Here is an 8,323-nt window from a genome sequence, read left to right as displayed (position 1 = left end):
ACGATGTACACCCGGGCACAACACGAGGCAGGGTGCAGGCCACACCAGAATTGGCTGGTAGCTCGGTCCACCCCCTTTTAGGGATCCAGGCACCCACTGTGTGGGCAACAGTGGTGCTGTAGAGTCGAAAAGCACCACCAGGAAGAGATAGAGAGGGAAGGAAATTCACTTTGAAAGGTGACATGGGAATAGACTTCGTGGCTAATGATTTTCTGGAATATGGGAATGGACAGGGGAATGGGACTAATTGTAGGGGTGAGGCCATGTAGGGATTCAAACACAAGAATGAGAATAATAAAATTAAGGTGCTGCCAGAACGGGAGCCAATGTAGGTCAGTGAGCACAGGGGTGATGGGTGATCGGGATTGGGTGTGAGTTAAGATACAGACAGCAGAGTTCAGGATGGGCTGTGGTTTATGGAGGGTTTTAACTGCGACGGTGGGCATGATAGAATTGGAATAGTCAAGTGCCGATTCAACAAAGGCACGGATGAGGGTTTATGCAGCAGATGGCTGAGGCAGAGGTGGAGACGGGTGATATTACAAAGTTGGTAGTAGGCAGAGTTGGTGATGGAGAGAATATGGAGATAAACTCTGCTCAGGTTTTAATAGAACACAACGGTTGTAAACAGTCTGGTCTATTCTCAGACATTGGGCAGGGAGGGGTATGCGTTTCCCAGATAGGGGATGGAGCTTGTGATGGAGACCAATAACGCTGGCTTCAGTCTTCCCAAAATTTACATTACAGAGCCGTATTTCAGTGGAACAGTGTTTACAGATCTCCTAGCGTGAAATAGAGGCTTACCAGGGGCACAGACAGCAACGAAGATGAGACATGAAATTACAAGAACTGTAGTACAATGAGCAATGGCTTCACAGCTAATAGCTGGAGGTAGTGATTCACCAGGAATAACAGCAGCAGCAAGGAGGGCAGAGTAAATGGCAAGAACAGTAATGTAGGTAAATATGGCTTATAGAATTAATAGCTTTATAGAGTGACTTACCTGGGACACCAACAATAGCCAGGATGGGATAGTAAATGTATTGAATAATTTCAAGTGCATATCGTATCCGATAGTCTAATGGCAGCTGATCATAATATGTAGATAGAATGTAAAGATCCGAGGATAAACTCCTGTCCATTGTTGTAACATTCCAATCTATTGTTCTCAGATTCTGACCCATTGTTGTAACTTTGCAATCTATTGTTCGCAGATTCTAATCTATCTTCTCCCACTCTCTGGAGCTGCTGATCCCTCTTAGTGCCGCGGGTGATGCTCCCTCCGACTCTATGTGACAACACATTGAAAAGAGTCCCTTATTAACAGAAAAGGAAAACCCTCCAGCGACACAATTAGGGTCCATGGAGACTGACATTAATTACAGTCACTGAACAACCAGGTTCAGTTAACCCTTTCAATCCAACACTTTTAATAACACAATAAACTACAACATTTACCCAGTCTGGATGGTATGTATGAGGGATGCTGAGGGAGGAAAAGTTGGAAATAGCAAATGCATTGGCCAGAATCTTCCAATCCTCCTTGGAAATGGGAGTCGTGGCAGAGGACTGAAGGGTGATAAATGTTGCAACCTGATTAAAAAAGGAGAGATTAAGTAAACTCTTTATTTACTGACCAGTCAGTTTAACGTCACTGATGGGGAAATTTCCAGTTTACAGCCCTGGACAAAAGTATTCGCTGCTTGAAAGAAAACAAAACTAAACAATGGACAACAAATGGCCAGCAGCAAGGATATGGTAAGACAAGTCATATCTGGTGAACGTCAACAACAAGTTATATTTATTGAGTACCTTTAATGTAATAAAACATCCCAAGGTGCTTCAGAGGATCATTATCAAGCAAAGTATGACATTGAGATACAACAGGAGATATGAGGTCAGATGACCAACACTTGGCCAAAGAGGAAGGTTTATGTAGTGTCTTAAGGGAGGGACGTGAGGAGGAGAGTCAGTGACAGTGGTGTCGTGGTAATGTAGTGAACTGGTAATCCAGAGGCTCGGGCTAATCTCCTGGGCACATGTGTTCAAATCTCACCATAGCAGCTGATGGAATTCAAAATTCAATTAATTAATACATTCAATTGATAAATAAAATCTGGAATTGAAAGCCGGGCTTAGTAATGTTGCCATGAAACTATCATTGATTTTTGGAACAATCTATCTGGTTCACTAATGTCCTTCAGGGAAGGAGAACTGCCATCCTTACCTGATCTGGTCTACATGTAACTCAATGTGGTTCACTTTTAACTGTCCTCTGAAATACTCTAGCAAGTCACTCAGTTGTCAAGGAGAATTATAGATGGTGGTTTTGCTGGTTTTGCAAACGACGCCCACATCCCATAAAAAAGGTGTCAGAATGGTATTCCAGAGTTTTCACAAGGGTTGTTATCCAGTCAAGGCCATAACTCTGGACACAGGTCTTTATGTCGACATTCCTGGGAATGGTAATGTGAAGCCTCATGTCAACATATCTAAACAATTGTTGCTTATAAATTGTCATATTTTTTGTTTGGTTACTCTATGGTTCGAACATGAGAATTACAAGAAATAATGGGGCAGTCCTCAAAGCTCAAATTAAACACCAATTCGACTAGATTCAATGATACTACGAGATAATAATTATACAACATCCTTATTCACAATGCACCCGTTAGCAATACATCAATTAGTCACAAACATGTTACAAGGAGTCATGCAGACACGATCACCCAGTGAGCATTTACCTCCCTGCCATGATTGGGAGTAGGTGGGGATGTGGAATTGAGGTTATAATCAGATTAGCTATGATCTTATTGAATGGTGGAGCATACTTGAGGGGCTGAGTGGCCTACTCCTCTCCTAATTCGTATGTTTATAAGCTTGTATGTTTTTTATGAGAGATTAAAGTTCTCTGGAGTGACTGGAGAAACTGGGAGTGTTTTCCTTAGGAAAGACACAGTAAGTGGGAGAATTAATATAGGTGTTCAACATTTTGTCTGATTTTGACAGATTAAATAAGGAGAATCTGGTTTCACTGGAAGAAGGGTGGGTATCAGAGGAGCCAGTTTTAAGGTGAATGCCAAGAGAACCAAGGGGAGAAAGCTGCTAGAATCTGGAATTCCTGGCCTGAAAGGCAGGTGGAAGCAGATGTAATAATAACATTCAAAATGGAGTTGGATAAACTCTGATGGACAGTGGGGAGAGGGGATGGGAACGGTGAGATTTACAGAGCGATGGGGAAAGAACAGGAAAGAAGGGCTAATTCGAGAGAACTTTCAAAGAGCCAGCACAGACATGATGGACCGAACGGCCTAATCCTGTGCTTTATGATTCACTGATACTGTGATAACAGAAGACAAAGCGTCCAATTCCCATCTACACAATTGACATTCAGTAGTTTTGGAGCCAGAGATTAATTGTTACTTTATCTCTGATAAAAGGAACAGCAGAACAGCAAACACAATGGACTGGTGAGGCAAGTTGTGATGATAATATCTTAGCAGAGAATGAAATCCCGCTCTGATCACAGACCTCGCCTTGTTTCAACCCATCAATTACAAACTCATTGATGTTATTCCTATTGTATTTCCTGTCTATTTGTTCTCAGGATATGGGTGATACTGACATGGAGCCACGAGGTCATTATGCAGCTGTACAAAACTCTGGTGAGGCCGCACCTTGAGTATTGTGTGCAGTTCTGGTCACCGCATTATAGGAAGGATGTGGAAGCTTTGGAAAGGGTGCAGAGGAGATTTACTAGGATGTTGCCTGGTATGGAGGGAAGGTCTTACGAGGAAAGGCTGAGGGACTTGGGGTTGTTTTCGTTAGAGAGAAGGAGGAGGAGAGGTGACTTAATAGAGACATACAAGATAATCAGAGGGTTAGATAGGGTGGATAGTGAGAGTATTTTCCCTTGGATGATGATGGCAAACACGAGGGGACATAGCTTTAAGTTGAGGGGTGAAAGATATAGGACAGATGTCAGAGGTAGTTTCTTTACGCAGAGAGTAGTAGGGGCGTGGAACGCCCTGCCTGCAGCAGTAGTAGACTTGCCAACTTTAAGGGCATTTAAGTGGTCATTGGATAGACATATGGATGAAAATGGAATAATGTAGGTCAGATGGTCGGCGCAACATCGAGGGCCGAAGGGCCTGTACTGCGCTGTAATGTTCTAATTCTAATTCTAATTACTTCCCCATCCCTGGTTACCATGAGAAAATGGTGGGCCTTCATCCTGAACCACTGCAGTCCATGTGGTGAAGGTGTTCCCACAATACTGTTACAGAAAGGATTTCAGGCTTTGAACCCAGTGATGATGAAGGAAGGGTGATATATGTCAAAGTCTAGATGGTGTGTGGCTTGGAGGAGGGGATTGTGGAGGTAATGGAACAACAAGAACAACTTTTGAAATATTTCTAGTAAGGAGAATTTTTTTTTTAGGTAATCAAGGCCCCCGAGTGTAAATAATCTCAAATTATTTGAGTGAATTAAGGATAAGTCATGAAAGGGCAGCTCAGCAGAGTGGAGTGTTCCTCCTGTGCAATGCGGGAAGTTAGTGATACTTCCAGTCTCCAGAGTGAACACGTGTGCAGGAAGTGTTTTCAGATGCAGATACTCGAAATCCATGTTTCGGATCTGGAGCCGTGGCTGGGGACACTGTGGAGCATCTTCGAGGCTGAGTTCATTGTGGATAGCTCGAACAGGGAGGCGGTCACACTGCAGGTAAAGACTGCTCAGGCAGAAAGGGAATGGGTGACTGCCAGGTAGAGTAGACCAACTAGGCAGGTAGTGCAGGAGTCCCCTAGGCCCATTGCACTCTCTAACAGATGTTCTGCTTTGTATAGTGTTAGGGGAGATAACATCTCAGGGAAATGCCACAAGAGCCAAGCCTGTGGTACCACGGGTGGTTCATCTGCACAGGAGAGTAGGAAAAGAGGGGGAGAACTAAGGGGATAGGGAGTTCTATCGTAAGGGCTAAGGATAGGCATTTCTGTGACGGTAAATGTGACTCCGGGATGGTATGTTGCCTCCCTGTTGCTTGGGTAAAGGATGTCACGGAGCGGCTAAAGGATATTCAGAAGGGGGAGGGTGAATAGTCAGAGATCGTGGTACACAGTTGTACCAACGACATAGGTAGACAGAGGGATGAGGTCCTGAAACAAGAATTTAGGGAGCTAGGTAGCAGATTAAAAAGCAGGACCATTAAAGTTGCAATCTCTGCATTACTCCCAGGGCCACGTGCTAGTGTTTATTGGAATATGAGGAAGTGCAAATGAATGCATGGCTGAGGAGATAGTGCAGGAGGGCGGGCTTTAGTTTCCCGGATCACTGAGTCTGTATCTGGCAACAGTGGGACCTGTACAAACTGGACATGTGGCACCTTAACCGAAATGGGACTAACATCCCTGCTGGGAGTTTTGCTAGTGCTGTTGAGGGGCGGGGGTGGTGGGGGGGGAGGTGGTGGTGGTCGTTAAACTAATTTGGCAGGGGGAATGGGATACAGAGTGGAGGTACAGTAGGGGCTGATGCATAGTCAAATATAGAAGGGAAACTTAGTCGGTCTGGAAGGCAGAGCAAATATCGACCTGTTTAAGATACAAGTGAATAATGCAAGGCTGGATTGCATTTATTTTAACACAAGGAGTCATACTAGTAAGGCAGATGAATTGGGGGTGTTGATTAGCACATGGGATTATGATATTATTGCTATCACAGAGACATGGTTGAGAGAGGGGGAGGATGGCAGCTCAATAGTCCAGGGTATAAAATCTTCAGTCGAGACAGGGGCGAGGGTAAAAGAGGAGGATGCATTGCACAGTCGATGAAGTAGTCAATTACTGCAGTAAGGAGGGATGATATATTAGGCGGTTTCTCAAATGAGGCCTTTTGGGTAGAACCTAAAAACAAAAAGGGCTAATCACTTGGCTGGGAGTGTAGGACAGGCTGCAAAATAGTCAGGGATAGATAGAGGAGCAGATATGTAGGTTGATCTCAGAGACGTGTAAAAATGATATTAGGGGATTTCAACTTCCCCAATATCAACTGGGATAGTCTTAGTGCAAAAGGCTTAAAAGGGGATGAATTCTTAAAATGCATACAGGAGAGGTTTTTGAGTCAGTACGCAAAAGTCCTACAAGAGCAGGGGCAGTACTGAACCTAAACATAGGGAATTAAGCCAGACAAGTTGTAGAAGTGTCAGTGGGGGAGCATTTCAATAATAGTTACTATAACTGTAAGAGTTAGCTGTGAAAAGGGCAAAGATGGACCGGAATTAAAAGTGCTGAATTGGGGGAAGGCCGATTTCAATATGATAAAAAAGGATCTGGCCAAAGTGGACTGAGACCAGCTGCTTGTCGGAAAGTCTGCAGTGGACCAGTTGGAGTCATACAAAAAGGAAATAGTGAGTGTTCAGAGGCAACATGTACTCGTTAAGGTGAAGGGTAGGACCAACAAGTCCAGGGAACCCTGGATGTCAAGGGATATAGAGGATTGGATTAGAAAAACAAAGGATGCTTATGACAGATCCCAAGCACTGAAAACAGTGGAGGCACGAGAAGAGGATCGAAAGTGTAAGGAGCGCCGTAAAAATTAATTAGGAGAGCGAAGAGGGGACATAAAAAAAAACCTGTGGGCAACATAAATGAAAATTCAAAGGTGTTTTACAAGTATATTCAGGGTAAGAAGAAAAACACGGAAAGAGTAGGGCCCATTAGGGACGAAAGAGGCAACCAGTGTGTGAAGCTGTAGGTAGTACTTGACGTTTTAAATGATTGCTTTTCATCCGTTTTCATTATGGGGACGAACGAAGTAGGTGTAGAGAACAGGGAGGGGGATTGTGATATACTTGAACATATTAGCATTGAACGGGAGGAAGTATTAGAGGGCTTAAAATTGGATAAATCCCCAGGACCAGATGAGATGTATCCCAGGCTGTAATGTGAGACAAGGGAGGAGATAACAGGGGCTGTGACACAAATTTTCAAAACCTCTTTGGCCACAGGAGAGGTACCAGAGGACTGGAGGACAGCAAATGTGGTACCTTTATTCAAGAAGGGTAGCAGGAATAAACCAGGTAATTACAGGCAGGTGAATCTAACAACACTGGTTAGGAGACCATTGGAAAAAATTCTGAGGGACAAGATTAATCTCCATTAGGAGAATCAGGGATTAATCAGGGACAGTCAGTATGTCTTTGTTGGGGGGAGATCTTGTCTGACTAACTTGATTTATTTTTTCGAGGCGGTGTGTAGATGAGGGTAAAGCAGTTGACGTAGTCTACATGGACTTCAGGTAAGGCTTTTGATAAGGTCTCGCATGGGAGATTGGTTAAGCAGGTAAGAGGCCATGGGATCCAGGGTAATTTGGCAAATTGGATCTAAAATTGGATTCGTGGAAGGAGGCAGAGGTCGAGGGTTGTTTTTGCGAGTGGAAGCGTGTGACCAGTGGCGTACCACAGGGATCAGTGCTGGTACCCTTGCTGTGCACATTAATGATTTAGACGTGAATGAAGGAGGTATGATCAGTAACTTCGCAGATGACACCAAAATATGTGATATGCTAAATAGTGAGGAGAAAGGCCTTAGATTACAGGACAATATAGATGGGCTACTAAGAATGGCGAGCACTGGCAAATGGAGTTTATTTATTTATTTATTTAGAGATACAGCACTGAAACAGGCGCTTCGCCCGCCGATTCTGTACGACCAAAAACCACCCACTTGTACTAACCCTACAGTATTCCCATATTCCTTACCACCGACCTACCTTAGGTACAATTTACATCGGCCAATTTACAGATCACCTGTAAGTCTTTGGCGGTGGGAAGAAACCAGATCCCCTGGCGAAAATCCACGCAGACAGAGGGAAGACTTGCAAACTCCACACAGGCAGTACCCAGAATTGAACCCGGGTCCCTGCAGCTGTGAGGCTGCGGTGCTAACCACGGCGCCACTGTGCCTGAGAAATGTGAGAGGATGCATTTTGGGAGCATTAACAAGGCAATGGAATATACAATGGATGGTAGGACCTAGGAAGTACAGAAGGTCAGAGGCACCTTGATGTACTTGTCCATAGATCACAGAAGCCAGCAGCACAGGTAGATAAAGTGGTTAGGAATGCATATGGGATACCTGCCTTTAATAGACGAGGCACATAATCTAAGAGCAAGGAGGTTATGATGGAGCTGTATAAAGCTAGTTAGGCCACAGCTGGAGTACTGAGTACAGTTCTGGTCACCACATTATAGAAAGGATGTGATTGCACTGGAGAGGGTGCAGAGGAGATTAACCAGGATGTGGCCTTGGCTGGAGCATTTCAGCTATGA

The sequence above is a fragment of the Heterodontus francisci genome, unplaced genomic scaffold (genome assembly GCF_036365525.1).
Source record: "Heterodontus francisci isolate sHetFra1 unplaced genomic scaffold, sHetFra1.hap1 HAP1_SCAFFOLD_51_2, whole genome shotgun sequence".
Classification (NCBI taxonomy): Eukaryota; Metazoa; Chordata; class Chondrichthyes; order Heterodontiformes; family Heterodontidae; genus Heterodontus; species Heterodontus francisci.
This window is presented reverse-complemented; position numbering follows the sequence as displayed.